The sequence below is a fragment of the Panulirus ornatus genome, chromosome 28 (genome assembly GCF_036320965.1).
Source record: "Panulirus ornatus isolate Po-2019 chromosome 28, ASM3632096v1, whole genome shotgun sequence".
Taxonomy (NCBI): domain Eukaryota; kingdom Metazoa; phylum Arthropoda; class Malacostraca; order Decapoda; family Palinuridae; genus Panulirus; species Panulirus ornatus.
In genome coordinates, this window is record NC_092251.1 from 22088511 (window position 1) to 22112687 (window position 24177).

Genomic DNA, 24177 nt, shown 5'->3' on the forward strand with positions numbered 1-24177 from the left:
ATAACGTCTAGCCTCTCCCTGTATATCTGGTTCCTTACTTCATGTACCATCCTTGTTACATTCCGATGGACCGTCCTTGCTCCATTTCACTGGACCGTCCATATTGCATTCCGATGGACCATCCTTGTTGCATTTCAGTGGACATTTTGATTGCAATGGTACAGTGGATCATGGTAACAATATACCATGGTACAGTGGATCATGGTAACAATATACCATGGTACAATGGATCATGGTAACAATATACCATGGTACAGTGGATCATGGGAACAATATACCATGGTACAGTGGATCATGGTAACAATATACCATGGTACAGTGGATCATGGTAACAATATACCATGGTACAATGGATCATGGTAACAATATACCATGGTACAATGGATCATGGTAACAATATACCATGGTACAGTGGATCATGGTAACAATATACCATGGTACAGTGGATCATGGTAACAATATACCATGGTACAATGGATCATGGTAACAATATACCATGGTACAATGGATCATGGTAACAATATACCATGGTACAGTGGATCATGGTAACAATATACCATGGTACAGTGGATCATGGTAACAATATACCATGGTACAGTGGATCATGGTAACAATATACCATGGTACAGTGGATCATGGTAACAATATACCATGGTACAGTGGATCATGGTAACAATATACCATGGTACAGTGGATCATGGTAACAATATACCATGGTACAGTGGATCATGGTAACAATATACCATGGTACAGTGGATCATGGTAACAATATACCATGGTACAGTGGATCATGGTAACAATATACCATGGTACAATGGATCATGGTAACAATATACCATGGTACAGTGGATCATGGTAACAATATACCATGGTACAGTGGATCATGGTAACAATATACCATGGTACAATGGATCATGGTAACAATATACCATGGTACAGTGGATCATGGTAACAATATACCATGGTACAGTGGATCATGGTAACAATATACCATGGTACAATGGATCATGGTAACAATATACCATGGTACAGTGGATCATGGTAACAATATACCATGGTACAGTGGATCATGGTAACAATATACCATGGTACAGTGGATCATGGTAACAATATACCATGGTACAATGGATCATGGTAACAATATACCATGGTACAGTGGATCATGGTAACAATATACCATGGTACAATGGATCATGGTAACAATATACCATGGTACAGTGGATCATGGTAAAGTAGTAATGCAGCATGCATTGGGATTGTCAGATGTCCTCACATCTTTCCAGCGTGTCACCTGTACTCTCCGTCGTTCAGCGCTGTTGTACTCATTATTGTACATACAGTATGCACTTTCGCTGTACATACCATGTCTGCCTCAGTCAGGTTGAGCACGTCAATACTGTACAACTAGGGCAAGATGGTGTCATGTACTTCAAATACGGTGCAGTGGTGAGGGATCGAGGTCTTCATTTGCCTCCTACTCTGGATCAAATCCTACCCTTAATCTAACCCAGTATGGATCAAATCCTTTGGATCTTATTCCTCTCTGGCCTTATACACCAGCAGCAGCAGACGACCTCCTCCTCCGCCTCCGTCAGGAGCACACGAGGTACACACAGTTCTCTGCTGCAGGGCAGTACCCTAGCCCTCCTGCTTCCCCCATACCAGTAGGTGACAGTGAGGTGTTACTATAGCCATACCCACTGTCTACCCATGTGGTAACCATACAAAAATAGAAGGTATATATATATATATATATATATATATATATATATATATATATATATATATATATATATGCTTATGTATATATTCTGTAGTACATAGATTATCATAGTGATACAAACGTTGTTATTCTTGAGCTATAAGACTATACGTATTTTCAGACCTTTATTGTTCTATAGTCTTATAGAATATACTTTCTCCAATGTTGTAGTGATAGATAAGAAATTCAACGAGTTATTAATTACGTCTGGATTACCTTAATACACAAGTTACATTATAAAATGCTGGGAGCATGTGAGGGGCGACCCCAGCCAGCACCTGCTCGACTCACGACCTTGCCTGAGGTGAACATACATTATTGTTCGCCCGCCCGCCCACCCATCTCAGCTCCCCAGCCGCTTACACCCACGATCGGCTCTCCCCAGTCGCTTACCCCCACGATCGGCTCTCCCCAGGTGCTTACTTCCCGGATCTGTTCTCCCCAGTCGCTTCGCTTACACCCACTATCTCTTGTCCCCAGTCGCTTACCCCCACGACTTGTTCTCCCCAGCCACCAAGGTTGTCATGTGTGGTAGCATAAACATTCTATAAGTTGTCATATGTAAATGATAACAATGTAATCTATATCAACGAAGGTAGTATTAATCATGTAACTCTTCAACAGCAAGATTAAATTCGCTGACATGATGCAGGTGGTGTTCTCTCTGCTGAAGTGGTTGAGTTCCGTGTCATTAAGCGCCCCGGGGTGAGCATCGCTGGCCAGATCCAGCCGTGTGAGGTGGTACAGTGTGGGCACGACGCGTTCCTCCTGCTGCCAACATGAGCTCAACGCACAAGATGACCTTTGATTTCCACCCACGCATGACCCATAAACCTGACCCCCCCCCCTCCCACTCCAGCTACAACCTAGGACCACGAGTCTCCACGACACGGCACTACGACCCATGTGTGACCTCTTACGTCAAGTGTGACCTTAATTCATGCATGAAAGTGACCTCGTCGTATACATGTTGAGACCCCATCGTATGCATGCTGTTACCACATCCCATGGAAGTTGTGACCCAGCCCTATGAATGCTATGACCCCGTCCTACGCATGTTATGACCCCGTCCTACGTATGTTATGACCCCGTCCTACATATGTTGTGACTCTATCTTACGTATGTTATGACCCCGTCCTACATATGTTGTGACTCTATCCTACGTATGTTATGACCCCGTCCTACATATGTTATGACCCCGTCCTACATATGTTGTGACTCCATCCTACGTATGTTGTACCCCGTACTACATATGTTGTGATTCCATCCTATGTATGTTGTGACTCCATCCAGTCACAACATACATGCTATAGATGTTGTGACCCCATATTACGAATGTTGTCACCTCCTTCCTGTGTTCGTTATAACTCCATCCCATGCTTGTTCTGACTCCACGCCAGTGCACATCACGTGACCAGAAGCCAGACGTGACCTGCAAGGATTACGTGTGAGATAACTGTCCACATATGACCTGTGACCTCTCGTCCGGTCTGGATCTCGTGGTGACGTAGTATATTCGTCTGTACCATCAACCAATAATTTGTATATATATATATATATATATATATATATATATATATATATATATACATACGTAATTAAGCCTCTTGGGTAAATCATTTTAGAATATCAATATGAAATGTAATCGTAATTTTGTTCGTATTTGTAGAAATAATGTTTGAAGTCTGAGTCAACAGCTGTGTTCCGACATTAATGTTCGTCATTATACTATGATCATCCTCACCACAATACAAGTGACAACGTGAATGACGTAAAAAAAATATTTTCAGTTTTTATAGAGCCGACAGATCGCTCGAGGCTCCTCCCTCAGCACATTTGTTTATCATATTTACATACTGCACTCCCGTGCGTTACGTCTGTTGTGACGGTTTCAGATTAGCTGGGTAGGTACTGCCTAGCGGTGGTGTGGACCACCACCGCCTCATAGTATCTCAAATATGTATTCGTCCGCCGCTAAAAGCTAAAGTATATGATGTATTTTGTGTTTATTATGAACGTGGTGTGTGTGTGTGTGTGTGTGTGTGTGTGTGTGTAGACTCGGGAACCAATTCATTAGCATAGTATGTATGGCGTTTCTCATGTATGAGGCGATTTATCTAACACAAGTATGACGTATGGGACAGCGCAGGCCATACACACATATTTTCACGATAACTACAGTACTACATCATTTGCCAGTTACCAACGAATGTGATTCTACAGCTCTCCTCAGACAACAACCCCGCCGCGATGGTAAACCAAAATTAAAGACAATCATAAAGAATTCATCTAAAAAATAAACATGAAGGCGAGATCCACACACTCCGATACGGCCAAATATATACGAACACGCACACTGGAGGGAACGCCTACCTACAATTATGGCTATAGCCTTGAAAATTCTCCGATGCTAGTCTTGCGCGCGCCTCTAACACGCTCTGCGATTTCGTGGATGCCAATAATACATCTATACGTCGCTTAAAGTTACGATCCTTAATTCATGACGTATGTCCTTGACCTTATCCTTACGTTGGTGGCGCGGGGGCAGATGATTCCACGGTACACCATGGCCTCGCAGACCCCCGGGGCTGTTTATGTAAGGTGAACACTTGATGGCAACATTGCGCTCCTCGCCAACGCCAACCAAAATATATCATAATGCTTTTCTCAGCGTTCATACCCTGGACGTGGAAGAGACTGTCACAGACACATCAGTGGTATCCTGCGCTGGAGTATATTTAGACATTTTTTTCGACTGTATTTTATAAACAAGTCGTTGTTGAGCTGAACAAATGTGTGTCTCAAGGTTAGATTATCATAACACAAGAGGTGGACATGCTTTCCACGATCGGGTTTAAGCAACTACCGACTCCTTCACCCAACAGTTCAACTTAAAACTCACATGACTGATTTAAGAAATGTGGAGGAAGAGGTAGAGACGATAAGGAAGGTAATGAGGAGGACCAGAGGACGTGGGAGTACGCGAACAAAAAATCGATATTCAGTGAAATTAGGCGCGCGGGCGAGCGAGTCCCTTGGCACCTCCTCGATAGTTTCCAGTCCTGCCAGTGAGGCTCCGGCCTTTGTAAAGACAGGTGGTCGTGTTGCCCGCGGTGACTCTCCAGCTTGGCGCTGCCGGAGATGACGGCATAGGAGAACATTTTGCGTATCAGAGAGGATAGAGCCAGTGATCGTGCTGGGAAATGTGATTAGACTGAAGAAGTTTGGTTTGATTTTACGTCGTAATCGGCTAGTAAATCTGTTATTAACAGTTGTGTGACAGCTTTGTCTATCGCACCCAGTGCGGACCGATGACCAGTGCAGTTTCAAGTGTAGGAAAATACGGCACGAGAAGACAGTAGTGTGGATGGAGTTGTGGAGGGAGTGAGTGGAGTCGATGCGGTATGCTGATTCCAGTCCTTGAGACAGCATACGCCTAGTGACTCATCACACTGAAGGTGAGTTTCAGCTTCCACAGATAAATCATCAGTCGATGCTTCATGCAGATTTTCTCCTGTTGATGTTGTTGGGGCCAGACTCGACATTTTATAAACGCATGTGTCTGAGAATCTTGTGTGTGTGTTGATGGTTAATATACGAGATTAGATGTCGCTTTTCAGCCAGAACCCATAGTACACACGTCACCAGACACAGATTGTGCGTAGGGAGTTAACAGGCAAGATCTGCTTGCTCAAGCAACGTGCATCTGTTTCCGGATAATTTACAGATGATTGTCTTTCTTACATCTGACAATTATAACGTCTGATGACGTGAACACCAGTGGTTTGAGACGCCATTAGAAATCGGAAATCAGTTGGAACTAAAACAGTGCTGGGCAGGATCAGTAAGATAGGTGGGCACTGCCTACATTGTGGCCAGATCTCACATTTCCTTAACTTTTAGGCGATGAGAAGACTTGCATGAGGGAGAGGTGCTCACCCGGTTTTAACGCCCTGTATGTCTTGAGAGATGACCTGGGACCCAATGTTTGTGATTTAATGAAGACAGCCAGCCAGCCACAAGTCACTGTGCGCCCAAATTGTAATGTTTACCATCGTTAAAATCTAGTTTTATTGGCTTTTAAAGTCATCATATATCTCGAGTCTTGTGTCAGTGCGAGGATGGTCCGTCCGAGCAGACCCGCATGTCTCAGGCCTCGTTATCCTGTCATAAGACCAGAGTTAAGGCTTACAAAGCTTTTGCGTATTTGAATATCTGAAGACCATTATCAGGCCAGATGACCATTACACTTGTATGATGGTTGACATTGTCTCAATGAACAAACAATCTTGATTTTCTTGGAACAGTATCTGTTGTAGATGATTGTGGCCACGGCAGGTGGACATGTGGCCACGGCAGGGTGGATGAATGTGGCAACGGCAGGTGGATGACTGCGGCCACAGTAGAGTGGGGGTGTGTGTGGCCACGGCTGGGGAAGGGGCTGTGGATGACTGTGGCTAGGTCAGGGTGGGGGGCTGTGTCTAGGGTCGGGTCAAGTGATCGCCACAACCAGCTGTGACGTGTTAACCTGACCAGCTGGGCCAGTGGTGAGGCCAAGACTGATCCCGCACTGCTGGCCTACACCCTCAGGCGACGCCTCTGGTGCAGCTGCACCCCCACCCACCCACACACACACCCGTCCACCCACACACACACCCACCCACACACACACCTGTCCACCCATACACCCACCCACCCACCCACACCCGTCCACCCACACCCGTCCACCCACACACCCGTCCACCAACACACCCGTCCACCCACACACCCGCCCACCCACACACCCGCCCACCCACACAACCTGCCAGATATATTGGTGGTGCAGACGATGTGTGTGTGTGTGTGTGTGTGTGTGTATTGGATAGAGGCGATGGGTGGTGACATAGACGATGGGTGTGATGGGTAGGCAGTGGGTGGTGATGGAAGTAGTGGGTGGTGGTGGAGGCAGTGGATGGTGGTGAAAGTAATGGGTGTGGTGGTGGTGGAGGCAGTGGGTGGTGGTGGAGGCAGGGACCACGTGAGGTGAGGCGGAGTTCCTGTTCTCTGGTGACTACCCCCCCCCCCCCCCAAACACCAGAGGAACCTTCCTCTTGGTCCTTCCCTCCGCTGGTACCAGCTGCCGGGCCTTACTGCTACACCAACCTGCCCCACCCTTCCTGCTGGTCGACCCTGCTACACCCTTCTGCTGGTCGACCCTGCTACACCCTTCTGCTGGTCGACCCTCCTACACCTTTCTGCTGGTCGACCCTCCCACACCGTCCTGCTGGTCGACCCTCCCACACCGTCCTGCTGGTCGACCCTCCCACACCGTCCTGCTGGTCGACCCTCCCACATCTGCCGCTGCTGTCGATCTCAGACGTTGGAGACACATCGAGGTCTCTCTTGCCTGTCCCTCATGCTGGATACTCCTTGCTCATCCCTCACGCGAGGTGGGTGGGAGGGGGGGGGGGGATGGAGGATAAGGTCAGGATGAGGTGGGTCAAGAGGTCAGAGGGCTCGAAAGCCACACCTCGCAAACCTTGAGGGAGAGAGTCACTGACACGGAGGGTGGGCGAGGTAGCGAGTGTATGTGAGGGAGAGGAATTGTGGTGTGTGTGTGTGTGTGTGTGTGTGTGTGGAGCGGAAATGTATGTGTGGACACAGTGATGTAAGGCAGGGATGTAGGGAAAGCCGGCACGCCCCCGGACACGGTCGTCTGGTGCTGTTTCCTCTTCTCTCGTGAGAGATGATCCACACAGACTCTGGCACAGTACGCAGCTCCTAACCTTCCTCTATGATAAGGAAAATAGATATGTTAAGCTGGATGTTCCACACGAGCAACAGTAAACCGATAGAGTCGTCTTCCTCACACATATGACTTGAATACTTCACGTGCGTTGAGTTCATTTCGAAAGAGAAGACCATCTATGGTCCGTAGGTGAGGATCACTTAGGCGATTTCAATGCACTGTTGGTACCATTCCAAAGACATCAGACGACTGAACATGGAACACTCCCAGCACCCGATACTCAGTTCCATTTTACGTCTTATCCATCACATTTGATGCTGAAATTATATAATTTTTCCTTGTTAATTGCGGATGACCTGAATTCCATTGCTGCTGGCCCTAATTTTTGATTATCATGTCGACCTAATTGAGGGAACCAATCGAATAACCAACTCGCGGTCTGCATGGAAATGTGGCGCTGGTCTTCACTAAATGTAGTTGTTACTGGTAGGGCTTACAGTACTTACAACGACCTTGTCTGGTCTGGGTTAAGCACCTCTGGCTGGCGAGGACATGGGGACCACAAGGCTGCCGAACGTCATGCGTGGAGGGAGAGAGAACATGATTGACGCAGTGCTGGAATGAATGTGAGTGTAGCTGCTGATGCTACTGGAAGCTGGCTGGACATGATGGACGGTAAGAAGTTGTAGATAATGAGTGAAACAGGACTTGTGTTGCTTCGTCTGTCATGATCCAGCTGTTGGCCTCCCTCAACTGCCGTACGCGTACAACCCGTGTGTTGTGTTGTGGCAGCACCAGAGGATGTGCGACCGCCGCCAACAGAAAACCTCTGGCAGGAAATAGCTTTAGGGCGGCGCTAGACGTATCCAGCTATTCATTCTCAGGGTCGACGCAGACTGTGCGACGTGGTGGGGTGTCGGAAGTGCCGATGGTGATTACTGTAGTCATAGCGACGCATGAGGTGACACTGTGGTCTTGCCTTCTACACATACGAACGTACACAAGGGAAAGAAAACATAATTTATTCCCAAATACAACACACACACACACACACACACACACACACACACACTGGAAGGAAGACAGTTTCCTTGCAACTTTCCCATGCCTCTTGAGGGCGACCGTCTCTCCCTGCCTTTAAGTCTCCCCTTGACTAACCGGTGCGAGTAGTTAGTCACAAGGACCGACTCTTGACTCATTCATCCGGCGGTGAGTCAGGAATCATCCGGCATGACCAAGTTTTCCGTCGCTGTCGTTGTCTTGGGCCATTGTGGCCCGTCAAGGTTGAGGTGGCCATGGTACATACACCACGGTGACGGGCCATACCTCCCACCCGGGGACACCATGACTGGGGCCATACTTCCCACCCGGGGACACCATGACTGGGGCCATACCTCCCACCCGGGGACACCATGACTGGAGCCATACTTCCCACCCGGGAACACCATGACTGGGGCCATACCTCCCACCCGGGGACACCATGACTGGGGCCATACCTCCCACCCGGGGACACCATGACTGGGGCCATACCTCCCACCCGGGGACACCATGACTGGGGCCATACCTCCCACCCGGGGACACCATGACTGGGGCCATACCTCCCACCCGGGGACACCATGACTGGGGCCATACCTCCCACCCGGGGACACCATGACTGGGGCCATACCTCCCACCCGGGGACACCATGACTGGAGCCATACTTCCCACCCGGGAACACCATGACTGGGGCCATACCTCCCATCCCAGACGACAGATGGACAGAGGACAGAAGCAACACACTCCAGTGGAGGACATGCAGCCAGAGGCGACGTTCCCTTCCGCAGGAGATGTTATCGAAGTCATCATTCCCCTCCTCGTCCTGGTACGCCGTAGCAACACACCTCCGTCAGGTACACGCAGACGGACGCGACGTGCATCATAAAGACGACATATAGGCTTGCGACACATCCTGCTGGAGGACCTGCGAACTTGATGCGACATTGTACTCCCCTGCACGACATGTTGAGAGAGGAGGGGCCCCCAACCGCTGACGGAGGCCGCATCTTTCCACCAGCAGGAGACGGAGGGTATCGGCAGGAGAAACACCAAGACCTCCACTTCATCTTAGGCTCCTCGTCTCGTCAGCTGAGTTCACCTAGCCCGTCACCTGCTTCTAGGAGATTACCGAGGGGCGCGCCCGTTTGGGATTAGGGTCCCACTATGTTCCCTAATGGATTTACAGCTCTAAGCCCACAAGGCCCGGGGACTGGACCGCAATACACTACCCATGCTGAAAGCTCGGGGACTGAACCACAACACACCACCCTTGCTGAAGGCCTGGGGACTGAACCACAACACACCACCCTTGCTGAAGGCCCGGGGACTGAACCTCAATACACTAATCATGCTGAAGGCCCGGGAACTGGACCGCAACACCCCACCCTCGCTGAAGGCCTGGGAACTGGACCGCAACACCCCACCCTCGCTGAAGGCCCGGGAACTGGACCGCAACACCCCACCCTCGCTGAAGGCCTGGGAACTGGACCGCAACACCCCACCCTCGCTGAAGGCCCGGGAACTGGACCGCAACACACCACCCTTGCTGAAGGCCTGGGAACTGGACCGCAACACCCCACCCTCGCTGAAGGCCTGGGAACTGGACCGCAACACACCACACTCATTTGAGAGAAGTCTTCCGTGGCCAGAGACGCAACACTGGAAAACAATCAGCTTTAAAATTTCCTTCATTATCATGAGATCATGATGTATGGATCTTAAGATGTCACATAGTTCTCGATTGTATGTATCATGTATGTGTCCCCTCAGCTAGAGCAACACATGAAGACTCACTCCCATCATAACTTCTCGTAGGTGTTGCCAGCGATGTAACACATCCCCTGGCGTCGTCGGTGGCCAATCAAGAACACCTCAAGTCTGAAATGATGAGAGTTACCTCATGAAACATACAGTTGCAAGATGTACCGCAGAGTGCGAACATGGAAAGTGAAACCGAGATAATGAAATGAATATGACAAACTATAGTTACTGAGGGACGGTAGAGTGTGTGGCACGACAATTTGTGATTGTTATCTAGAGTTTTACATTTGTGTTGCGTATTATATGTTGTTACTGTACAGGATGGGGTTTTACACTCGTGTCAGTGTGCGTGTGTGTGTATCTGTGTTGCCAGGGCAGGACGAGAGCTGGGGTGAGTGTTGCCAGGCCGGTAAGAGGGGCGGAGCGAGTGTTTCCAAATAAAGATAAGCAACAGAAGGAGACTCAACACCCGCACCCCTGTTACTGCTCCGGTCACGGACGGAAGCCCATATCAAGGCAGAACCTTGACTGAAATATAGAATTATGAGAGAGAAAATGAAGAGACAAGGGAAAGTATTTACGAATTTTGGAGGAAGCGAAAGACCCGTGTTTTAAAGTGTGCGGCAGGTCATAGTTATTGGGAAAGACATGAGAGGGTAGAGAGTTCGACAGTTGCGAGGTGTAAGGAAAGATACAGTTATCAAAACGGCCCACCCTTGAGTTGCCAAAGGCCACACAGAAATTATGTGACGCTGCAACTTGCAATCGTTGGTTACGCTAACGTTGCCCATGTTGAGGTAATTAGATGCATTCAATAAATGTGAAATAGCATTACAGAATGTAGTCTGAAGGTGCATTATTGTGGCTGGTGACTTATGGCAATGTTGGTCCCCCGTTCGAATCCCTGTTGTGGCTGTGTTCGTTAACAACCACAATGGTGATTACGTCACAAATCTCAACCAGTCCTTCTCATTTGTATTTTTCCTCCTCACAACCTTACGACAACGAATCCATGATACTATCGTGTGACACTGGCCCATAACAGCATTATCTGACAGTACCACATGACACCATCTCAGAATACTGCCCCGTAGCACCATCGCAATTTAATCTCTCGAGACATCCATCCATGAAACCCACCCATTTTCATCACCCCATGGCACTCCACCCTTGACACCACCCAGTTATTACCCACCCCATACTTCCCACCCACGACCCCGACCCATAGCATCGTCCGTACACCCAGCCCGCCTCCAGCACCTCCTGTACCGGGCCATGGCTGCTCCACGTACGCACTCACTCTGTTAGGATCTGTCAGCTTAATGCGGCTTATGGAAGGTGGGTAGTGGACGCTTAACTCAAAGCCTGGGCTCAACCGTTTGGTCTGATCTTGTTGTGTAGTGCGGTTAGCAGGGTAGAGACGGTGTGGTGCGGTTAGCAGGGTAGAGACGGTGTGGTGCGGCTAGCAGGGTAGAGGGTGTGGTGCGGTTAGCAGGGTAGAGACGGTGTGGTGCGGTTAGCAGGGTAGAGACGGTGTGGTCCGGTTAGCAGGGTAGAGATGGCGTGGTGCGGTGAGCAGGGTTGTGGCGGTAGAATAATTAACAACAGGTGTGTACGAGGAGAGGTACTGAGATAATCTCACCTGGGATTATTTGACTTCTGTTTGAAAAGCTCTTAATTACCTTCATGATCTCACTGTCTCAGTATTCATTCTATTTACGTTAAAGACTCAGTCACAGACATAAGTCCACATCAAGGCCGGGCCTTAATTGATATATAGAGTAGGATTATGAAAGGGAACGAGAAGAGACAAGGGAAAGTATTTACGAATTTTGAAGGAAAATGATGTCTTTTAGAATGTGCGGCAGGTCATAGTTATTGGGAAAGAAATGAGAGGGTAGAGAGTTCCAAAGCTTCGACGTGTAGGGAAAGAAACAGTTATCAAAACGACCCACCCTTGAGTTGTTAACGGCCACATAGTTCTCATGTGATGTAGCAGCTTGCCCAGTATCGCGTGGTCTAGCTAGGGATGGGGGGTACAAAAGCAGCCAGCTCTCGGGTGCAAAAACCAATAGATTACCATCCATTATATTTTACAACCAACCGTTTGTGTTGGAGATGGATCAGTCTTGCTACAGATGGAAGGTTTGGAACAGTCGATGTCTCCTGGGCCCTTGTGATCGGCATCAGCTGGTCCCTGTGATCGGCATTAGCTGGTCCCTGTGATCGGCATTAGCTGGTCCCTGCAATCGGCATCAGCTGGTCCCTGTGATCGGCATCAGCTGGTCCCTATGGTCGGCATCAGCTGGTCCCTGTGATCGGCATCAGCTGGTCCTGTGGCTGGCATCAGCTGGTCCTGTGGCTGGCATCAGCTGGTCCTGTGGCTGGCATCAGCTGGCTTCTATGGTTGTCATTGTCTGAGGAACAAAGGGCACTCACTGTCTCCACTACTTTCATTCTAGACAAAAGGAAATAATGCAGGCCAGATCCCAGTACGGGCCAGGTGCCGGTACGGGCAGGTGCCGGTACGGGCCAGGTCCCAGTACGGGCCAGGTGCCGGTGCGGGCCAGGTCCCAGTACGGGCCAGGTGCCGGTACGGGCCAGGTCCCAGTACGGGCAGGTCCTAGAAGAGGGCAGGTCCCATTAAGCCACTAGTCAGGCAACTCTCGTCATGACGCAGAGGTGTTGATAAACTCATTTCTGTTCCTGAGATAAGAAGGGAAGTCAAGTTGATTGGCAAGTTGCTACGACCTCGGGTCATGGCAATTGTTGTGACGTGTGTGACCTCAGGTCATATCGTTAATGGGATAGCCTTGATTAGGGCCTCAGTTGTCCATGCCGTTTCAGCCAACATAAGAAACGTACACAAACCACCTGAACAGTAGGTGATCATACCAATGTATGGGTCACATGAGAGAGACCTTACTAACCCATGACGGAGCACGAGAGTTCAGGCACACCCCTGCACTGACCACTATTGTTACCATGGCGGACACACAACACCAGTGAATGTACGGCATTACTTAAGGCTCATAATACTTTGCTCTACATCAACCCTATACTCATGACCCGAGGTTCCCTGCATGACGGGAGGAGTTGTGCATGATCTCAGGTGTCATGTGTTATTGCATGCAGGTATGCATGAATGCCTGGAGGGCTTCAGGTGTTGTCCAGACCTACCCAGGCGACCTCCAAGACTCGTAAACAACTTGTGTTGAAGGATGTGTGTGTGTCTCCCAACACTGGTCGACGGGTCGACTCCCTGGGACAGCCACGTGAGAGCAAGCAGCACCTGTCTTGCTCATGTAGGTTGGCACAGCCAGCAGGAGCTGTGGTGTCCGTCGTCACAGCCTGGCGGTGACGACGGAAGCTCGGGGGGGTTCGTGCCTCGCCTCCCCTCCCTGTCTCGTATGACGTGGAATCCAAACAATAGAATGAATGTGTGTGGCTGCGGCGGACCGTTGAATCCTCCCGTCCCTCACTGCGGCAGGGGACGCTAGGGGTGGAAGATGAACGCAGGCGACCTCGGCAGTGTTCCCTCACTGTAAGGAGAGCCCCTCAGGGGAGACCACAGGGCCCGTGCACTGTAAAGTGACACCCAGGGTGCTACCTGGGGAGACCACAGGGCCCGTGCACTGTAAGGTGACCTCTGGGGAGATAACAGGACCCGTGCACTCTGACGTTATCATCTGTGAGATGATAGCTCCTATGTCACGTACCTGATAACGCAACTGTAACGTAAGGTTATGAAATGCGTCACAGCGCCACCGTCCTTAACAACCAACTCTCATTACCATAACCAGACCCAACCATCCAGATGACGTCACACGTCCAGTTATAAACAAATGTTTGTACATAACAACAGTGAAAGACTGGTCCTCATGGCTGGTCCTCATGGATGGTCCTCATGGATGGTCCTCATGGATGGTCCTTATGGATGGTCCTCATGGCTGGTCCTCAAGGCTGGTCCTCATGGATGGTCCTCATGGATGGTCCTCATGGATGGTCCTTATGGATGGTCCTCATGGATGGTCCTCAAGGCTGGTCCTCATGGATGGTCCTCATGGATGGTCCTCATGGATGGTCCTTATGGATGGTCCTCATGGGTGGTCCTCAAGGCTGGTCCTCATGGATGGTCCTTATGGATGGTCCTCATGGATGGTCCTCATGGATGGTCCTTATGGATGGTCCTCATGGATGGTCCTCATGGATGGTCCTCAAGGCTGGTCCTCATGGATGGTCCTCATGGATGGTCCTCATGGATGGTCCTTATGGATGGTCCTCATGGCTGGTCCTCAAGGCTGGTCCTCATGGATGGTCCTCATGGATGGTCCTCATGGATGGTCCTTATGGATGGTCCTCATGGATGGTCCTCAAGGCTGGTCCTCATGGATGGTCCTTATGGATGGTCCTCATGGATGGTCCTCATGGATGGTCCTTATGGATGGTCCTTATGGATGGTCCTCATGGATGGTCCTCAAGGCTGGTCCTCATGGATGGTCCTCATGGATGGTCCTTATGGATGGTCCTCATGGATGGTCCTTATGGATGGTCCTTATGGATGGTCCTCAAGGCTGGTCCTCATGGATGGTCCTTATGGATGGTCCTCAAGGCTGGTCCTCATGGATGGTCCTCATGGATGGTCCTCATGGATGGTCCTCAAGGCTGGTCCTCATGGATGGTCCTCATGGATGGTCCTCATGGATGGTCCTCATGGCTGGTCCTCAAGGCTGGTCCTCATGGATGGTCCTCATGGATGGTCCTCAAGGCTGGTCCTCATGGATGGTCCTTATGGATGGTCCTTATGGATGGTCCTCATGGATGGTCCTCAAGGCTGGTCCTCATGGATGGTCCTTATGGATGGTCCTTATGGATGGTCCTCATGGATGGTCCTCATGGATGGTCCTTATGGATGGTCCTCATGGCTGGTCCTCATGGATGGTCCTCATGGCTGGTCCTCATGGATGGTCCTCTTGGCTGGTCCTCATGGCTGGTCCTCATGGATGGTCCTCATGGCTGGTCCTCAGCCGTAGTGTACATACATCTAGTGCTCTTCTGTATCACAGTCAGTTTAGTTGTAAGGACAAAAAACATGTACATCGCTGTCTTCCCACCTTCTTATCTCCTCCCCCATAATCTCGAGTCTGCTTTTGATATCACAGTCAACATGAAACTTATGAATTTGTTAAAAGCGAGGGTAGATATGTGGCTGCTTCACCGACATAAAACTATGCGCTTTTGTTTCAAGGAAACGAAAATGAAAAGACTTTGAGCTGTTGGGCAGGACGGTGTACGTGAGGGGCCACCTCGCCTTGTTCTGTGTGCACATGAACGCCCTTCCTCACTCCACACAAACATGATCCACACACATGACCTTAGCGCTGCTGACGATATGATTAGCACCTCTGGGTTGGGTGATGTAATCATTGTATTTAACTATATATCAGACAGTCGTGAAGGACTTAGCTTGGCGTCGGAGAAAATATAATCGTCAACGTCTAACCCACAAAAGAGGGTATCGTCATAAACATTTGGTTGAATAATGTGTCACACGTTGACTATGTATGAATGTGAGATAGTGAGTGGACTGCCTTACCTCAGGACGCAACTGTCGTATCTTTACGTCAAAGTCTTTGCTCAGATCACATCCTGAGCTAAGGATGAGGGCTGAACATGACACCCTGAGCCATACTGACCCCACCACAACAGATCATGAATCTCCTGTATATACACAAAGTTGTCCACACTGGCCCTGTTAACAGTTCTGTTGAGGCAAGCAGATGGTTACTACCGGCCATCCACACTCTAGCTTGAACCATCTGCTCCTCTCGTTACCCAAGAACTTGTTAATGTCTCCATCGCTTGATTGTAAGTGACTCTCTTTCCTCTCTGATCTTCCTTCAGTATATTTTGCAATATAATCATATCTGAAATAAGAGACGGGGATGATAAAGTTACACATGCTGGGGATAGAAAGCTGTTTGACGTGTTGGGCTTCGAATGCATGACAGGACTGATGAAGTAGGTGAATCGTATTCCTCAGTGGATGTTATTACTATAACTTGGGCCTCCATGTTAATAACCACAACACCATTGGGCAGGAGGAACTTGAACACAATCTTTTGGACTCAACGCATCGAACACAGGCAGAGTCATTTTCCTTCATTATGTCTCGCACAAAGAAAACGACACGGGTGTTTCCACTAATGTGATCAGTAGACACCTTGATGTTCTATTCTAACTTAGGCTGTGTCCATAAAATGACCCCCACAACCTTCTGCAATATATAATTGAATCGTAAAGTTAATGAATTAGGAAATGGTTCCTGCTGAACATTACCAGATATGTGTAATGATTTCATCTTTGATATTCTATTTGAAAAATATCTTACATTTACGTGTTATGAACAGTTGACTTATACCATCATGTACACCATTCATTGCTGTTCAGCTTCTGTAGATAATTTATTTATGGCGTAACTTGTGAAATAATTCAATTATTGATGTCTGATCCTTGTAAACAGTACTCTTCTTATAGAGCTTGTAATTCAGTCATGGAGACCATCTCTCTGAACCTTCTGTATACTGGAAAATATTTTGCGCCACAATCCGCAGGATGGTAAGGAGTGCACACGAAACCTGCCTTTCTCGCGGCAAAAATCAAACCCACCTCCACGTAAGGTGACACTGGGTGCTGCCTGGGGAGACCACAGGACCTGTGCGTGAAAGGTGAGCCTTTGGGCAGACCACAGGACCCACACCCTGCAAGGTGACGCTGGCTCGCTCCCTGGGAGAGACCACAGGACCTACCGGATATAATGTGGGTCTTGAGTGCTTCCTAGGGAGGACTAGGTGGTCTTATGTACCTTGAGATGACTCCTATACATCCTTGAGAATCCCCAGGTGGTTATAGGACGCATGCGTGTTATAGTAACTGGTTCCTGCCTTTGTCTGTCCACACAATCTGTATAATTTTAATTTGATCCCAGATATCGTTGCTCAGGGGATGGGTTAGGTACAGGATCTCGCTCTGTACTAGATTTGACCTTTGTGTGTCGAAGGTGGTTACTGAGGGAACACAGGAAATTGGAATTGCTTTTGTGAGATGGTAGCTGGGGTGGAGGAGGGGCGTTGAACACCCTTATTCTCTGGTGACAATTGGCTGTGAAAGGTTTTCATTTGAGGACCACAGATCTCGTCCTACGAAAGGGGACCCCCTGCGTGTCGTGGATTCCCCCTGGGGGACACTGGATCCAGGCAGTTCAAAGTGACCTTAAATGCCCTTGATGCATCGTGGGAGGAGGAGGAGCACAAGGAGCCCTAACGCTGTGTTCCGTGGTTTCCACAGATGTTCCAGGACTGGATCACAGGACTGATGTGTTGTGAGAGAAGGGGCTGTGTGTGGCAGTGATGTGGCGTCTTTCAGTCTTGGGTTCCGTTTGGAAATACTGTAAAACACTCCATTAGTGAAGGGTAGCTAGGCCTGTACGATCAGTATCTATTGGTCTAGAAGAAACAAGTTCTGAGGCAAGTACTTGCAGGAGCAGCGAGGTCCTGGGCCGCCAGTGGAACAGGTTCTGAAGACTCGAGTGTGGGAGTTGGAGCACCTCAGACGAATTCCATGAAAACCTCCCTTACCGCCGGGGAACCTGCAGCTGGGCGGAACCCTACTGTAGGAAGGTGTCCTTGGTTTGGACTGACGGCAGCGAGGCGCCCTCCGGACGGGACCCTGGCGTGTCAGGTGCCCAAGAGGACGCTCAGTTTACCGCTACTTTGGGTCGTACTGCCACCGGTATTTCTGCTGCTGCTGCTGCCAGTACCCAAGCTGCCACTCGCTTGTTTTGCCACAGTTTGTGGTGCTGCCTCCGCCTCAGCTGGCGACGGTGCTGCTCCAACGTCTCTGTTGATACCTCCTCATTAATGACCTGAGCCGCTCACACATCCTCTCCCGCTACCTCTGTCCTTAACCCTTTTTCCTCCCAGGAACCACGTCGACGAGCGTGTCCACGTTGGGTTAAAAAAGGGTTTTTAACCCCGTAAATCCTGCTTTGTGGCGGGATTATTCAGAATGCGTCTCCCTGTCGTAGTTACATTCGCTGTGACTACTGCTGTTACCTGGGCTCCCTGTGTTGTTACCTCCGTCACAACTGCTACCGCCACTCCCACTGCTGCTGTTACAACTCCTGCAGTTCCTAGCGTCACTGCAACAATATTACTGTTACTGCCACTGTTACCACTCGTAAGGACAGTGTTACCACTAACTACCATCACCATCATCGTCACGCTGCTTCCGCTGCCTCCTCTCCCCTTACTCTCGTATCTACATCTACTGCCTCTGTTACATCTACTGCCTCTCTTACTACTTTCATCACAAGCTCTGCTTAACTACCGTATACCCGCCAAACGAGGCTGTTTGAGCCAGACCTCGGATAGTGGACCAGCGAAAATGATTTTGGGGCTCGTGATGTAACCTAACTCTGCCTATCAGGTTACCTGGCCCTTCCTACATTCCTCATCCCTCGGATCCTTCATTCCTCTCTCCTCAGCCCTGCCTTCCTTAGGTACCATAGAGATTTAGAACTTTGGCGTAATATATATATATATATATATATATATATATATATATATATATATATATATATATATATATATATATATATATTATCCCTGGGGATAGGGGATGAAGAATACTTCCCACGTATTCCCTGCGTGTCGTAGAAGGCGACTAAAAGGGGAGGGAGCGGGAGGCTGGAAATCCTCCCCTCTCGTTTTTTTTTTCTTTTTTTTGATTTTCCAAAAGAAGGAACAGAGGGGGGCCAGGTGAGGATATTCCACAAAGGCCCAGTCCTCTGTTCTTAACGCTACCTCGCTGATGCGGGAAATGGCGGATAGTTTAAAAGAAAAAAAAAAAAAAAAAAATATATATATATATATATATATATATATATATATATATATATATATATATATATATTTTTTTTTTTTTTTTTTTTGCTTTGTCGCTGTCTCCCGCGTTTGCGAGGTAGCGCAAGGAAACAGACGAAAGAAATGGCCCAACCCACCCCCATACACATGTATATACATACGTCCACACACGCAAATATGCATACCTACACAGCTTTCCATGGTTTACCCCAGACGCTTCACATGCCTTGATTCAATCCACTGACAGCACGTCAACCCCGGTATACCACATCGATCCAATTCACTCTATTCCTTGCCCTCCTTTCACCCTCCTGCATGTTCAGGCCCCGATCACACAAAATCTTTTTCACTCCATCTTTCCACCTCCAATTTGGTCTCCCTCTTCTCCTCGTTCCCTCCACCTCCGACACATATATCCTCTTGGTCAATCTTTCCTCACTCATCCTCTCCATGTGCCCAAACCATTTCAAAACACCCTCTTCTGCTCTCTCAACCACGCTCTTTTTATTTCCACACATCTCTCTTACCCTTACGTTACTCACTCGATCAAACCACCTCACACCACACATTGTCCTCAAACATCTTATTTCCAGCACATCCATCCTCCTGCGCACAACTCTATCCATAGCCCACGCCTCGCAACCATACAACATTGTTGGAACCATTATTCCTTCAAACATACCCATTTTTGCTTTCCGAGATAATGTTCTCGACTTCCACACATTCTTCAAGGCTTCCAAAATTTTCGCCCCCTCCCCCACCCTATGATCCACTTCCGCTTCCATGGTTCCATCCGCTGCCAGATCCACTCCCAGATATCTAAAACACTTCACTTCCTCCAGTTTTTCTCCATTCAAACTCACCTCCCAATTGACTTGACCCTCAACCCTACTGTACCTAATAACCTTGCTCTTATTCACATTTACTCTTAACTTTCTTCTTTCACACACTTTACCAAACTCAGTCACCAGCTTCTGCAGTTTCTCACATATATATATATATATATATATATATATATATATATATATATATATAATGTTTATTCATTTGTCACCTGTCTTAGCGAGGTAGTGTGAGGAACAATGAACAGCGGTCAACGTTACACATAACTAGTCTGTAACGACGTAACTGTATAACTGTTTGACCTGACACATGTGCAGTGAGTGAGCAGTCGTCCTGGTCTCCCGGAGGAACCAAGAGCTGTGGCACATCATCACATGACGGTCAACCAGGTTGTTGTATGTGGTTGGTTGTGGCCTACAGTCGCTCGCTGGTCGTCGTTTGTAAGAGCGGGTTATTCCACGAAATTATTTTTTATCCTAAAATTTTAGAGCAAATAGGGCGTATGGAGTTCAGTCTGCTGCTTGTTGGAGAAATAATCGTATATTGTATGACAATAGTTATCAACCACAAATGATGCCACGTATTTTATGAAGTACATTAGGTCTTGCTCAGACCTAGCAGAGCTGATGGTTGTCATGCAGTATGTAACGAAACCAGATCTGGTAGTCTACAGACAGGTCATACAGACGACTCCATCATTTACTTTGTTCACTTCATATAACTTGGTTCACTCTGTTGACAACAGGTCTCTCCCCATATACCACATAACTCCATTCTATCCGCTTCACATTTCTCGCTCTTCTTAATGTTCAGACCCCGATACCCCAAAGCCACCTTCACTTCATCCTTTCCTTCACTTCTGACGCATAGATCCTCTCAGTAAGTCTCTCTTCGCTCATCCTCTCCATATCGTTGAAACACATTAGCACATATTGTCAATCCGACTGCGCTTACGACCACACATCTCTCCTACATTGTTATGATATACCGAACACAGGCCACATATCGTATGGTTAGGCATTGTATTTCCAACACATCTGCTGTCATCTTTTGTGTTCAAGGCTTTCGGCTGACATCCAAATTGCGTTGTTGGGACTATTATACCTTCTATACACACACACACACACACACACACACACACACACACACACACACACACACACACAGCCCTCTACATACATACACAACTTCAGCCGCCTCTTCCACTGCCACATGCACTTCTGACACGTCAAACTCTCCACATGTTCACCGTGCAAACTCGTACCATCCTCCCTCATCCCGTTGCAGTAACTCCTCACGTTTCCTTCCTCCCGTCATCCGCTCTTCAACACCGTCACAAACTGTGGAGTGCCTCTGTAAAGTCTGTCTTCAGAGCCTCGCCATCTATAAATAATGCATGTACTTATATATGTATATATTGTTTGATATGTGACAGTTTTGGTGCCAGCAATCTGTATACGTGTTGGAAGCCACATAGATGTCTAATGTTCTAAATACACACTGTATATCCATGTGAGGGACCATGATTGCACTTGGCTGTGTGAGTGAAAATCCCTCCATGTCTCTTGTTGAATACTCGAGTATATTTGCTTGGTATATCTATGATATATTCCAGAGTATGAGAGACAGAGAGAACGTACGAGTACTTACGACTAGATTCTTCCAGAAGGTAGGGCTAACGCGTAGCGCTCACCACACGAAAATACAGAGTTACGAAGAATGAGTTGTGTGTTGTCTAGTGTGCGGTGTAGAGACATGTGGACTGGATGTCAGCAGTCCACGTGTGGCTGAGGCAGAAAGGACTTCTGCCTGGGACCAAAGGAGTGACCCATAACAACCACTGAAGTGCTGGTCCCCTGCGCCGACGTCACAAACGCACACAGTAACCAGGAGGGTAGTACCGGTAACATACCTCTCTGGCTGGTGGCTGCCTAGTACCGGGAGAGAGAGAGAGAGAGAGAGAGAGAGAGAGAGAGAGAGAGAGAGAGAGAGAGAGAGAGAGAGATGTTCAAGGATTACAGCTCTTCTATTCATAGCCTCCAGCAAGGCTGCATGACACACTGCATTCTTTTTTCAATACACCATCACGGGCTGTTGGCTGAGGCGACGTGTCTTCCACACTTCATATACCCAGGTTGAGGAGACTGGGGAGTGAGTGTATGGTTATAGGGACAGAGTTAGAGGCACTCAGTGTAAGGTTATGCTTCTCAACTTTGTAATGACATTGTTCTCAGAATAATGGGTGTACTGTGTTGTTATGGGAACGTGGAAAGATTAATTGCCATGTGATTTCTCGAGGTCTCATAAATCTAAGTGCGGTCCCTGAGTCTCACTGTGGTCCTTAAATTTTAGTGTGGTCCCCCAGCCACATTGTGGCTCACCAGCCTCACTGTGGTCCTCCACCCTCACTGTGGTCCTCCAGCCACACTGTGGCTCACCAGCCTCACTGTGGTCCCCCAGCCACACTGTGGTCCCCCAGCCACACTGTGGTCCCCCAGCCACACTGTGGCTCACCAGCCTCACTGTGGTCCTCCACCCCTACTGTGGTCCTCCATCATCACTGTGGTCCTTCAGCCACACTGTGCTTCTCTAACCTCACTGTTGGTCAGAGGCAGGTCCACGGTACGTATGTGTTGTGTCCATGTCCTTGACGTAGCTGTTGTCTCGAGTGGCGACCTGGTCCTCTGAACCATCTTGACCCGATGCTGCTCCTTGACTGGCTGAGCAGCGTCACTCCTTGTGGTCCGCCTCGCCACTCTTGCCTCTTGTATAGCTTACTTGTGAGGCAAATTGTTCATGATAATGTACGTGACATGTGACGTCTGACAGTCATAATATTTTCTTGGAAGTGATGTTGGCATTTTGACGTGAGGATGGCGAGTGTGTCCTCTGAATACACATTTTGGCCCTCCGCTGCTGAGTTGTTTTTATTTTCTCTTGTGACGATCGTTAGTGTTGAGGCGAGTGTCACGTGATGTAGACTTGTCTGAGGTGTGTGGTTCCTCCCGCCCACTGCCGCACGAGCCCGTCCTCCCGCCCACTGCCGCACGAGCCCGTCCTCCCGCCCACGGTGAGGTAAGATCCTCTTAACCCGGCAGCTCCTCGCCCACATCCACTCAACTCGTCCCTCTCACCTTCCGCGCACACTCCTCCCGTCCTCCTGCCTCCCGCCCATCACCCACACCCAGGCACCTGTCGCAACACCTTCCTTGCCCCTTCGTAACCAACTTGCTGGTCCCCACTTCTGTCTCATAATCGGTCCTTACACTACCCACTACCCGTCCTCACACCTGCCCAACACTGGGCCCTGTCTCCTACCCACTACCTGTCCTCACACCTGCCCAACACTGGGCCCTGTCTCCTACCCACTACCCGTCCTCACACCTGTCTAACACTGGGCCCTGTCTCCTACCCACTACCCGTCCTCACACCTGTCTAACACTGGGCCCTGTCTCCTACCCACTATCTGTCCTCACACCTGCCCAACACTGGGCCCTGTCTCCTACCCACTACCCGTCCTCACACCTGTCTAACACTGGGCCCTGTCTCCTCTCACACACATGTCCCCACACCTGGCCCTCTACCCTCCACCCGTCCCTACCCTCTGCTCTATTGTTATCAAATTAATTTCAGCACAAGTAACATGTGGAGGCGTGTGAGGGTTTAGGGCTTCTGCCATATGGCATTAGGAGGGCGCGGGGGGGCACTGACATTAGGAGAGCGTGGTGCAGCAGGCGTGTACATGGCGTCAAGAGGGCGCGGGGCGATGGGCGCCAAGGGAGAGGCCCCACTTACCGCCGACGGGCTGTGTAACCCGACTCTCCATACCTCGATTATCTCCACATCGGCAGGTTGGACACGCCCTTCACGGCCCTAATTCACCGGGTCACAAGGGCGAGGGTCGTCTGACGACAGGTGGACATCAAGTCTACAGTTTAGGGAGGAATAACTTAATTATGATTTCGTGAGAAGAGGAAGGACTCGAGATGAGCACCTGGCCGCTGCTGGTGTTCTTAGCGAAGGACAAGTTGGGATGACACGTCGCCAGCGTGAGCCTGTGAACGCCTGAAGCTTCGACGGACGTAGGTCTGCGACCTGGGGTACCCCTTGGACACAGGCCGACT

The 24177-nt window shown here is 49.0% G+C and overlaps 1 protein-coding gene across 2 annotated transcripts in view; it reads left to right on the forward strand.

Annotated features, from left to right (window-relative positions):
- Positions 1–3365: 3365 nt before the first annotated feature.
- Positions 3366–24177, forward strand: part of LOC139757898 (uncharacterized) — a 294010-nt gene continuing 273198 nt past the window's right edge. The window contains exon 1 of one of the 2 annotated variants that reach the window (XM_071678833.1): positions 3366–5220. The gene's annotated coding sequence lies outside the window, so the exon portion shown is untranslated. The remainder of the gene's footprint in view (positions 5221–24177) is intronic. The other variant, XM_071678831.1, reaches the window with a different exon arrangement.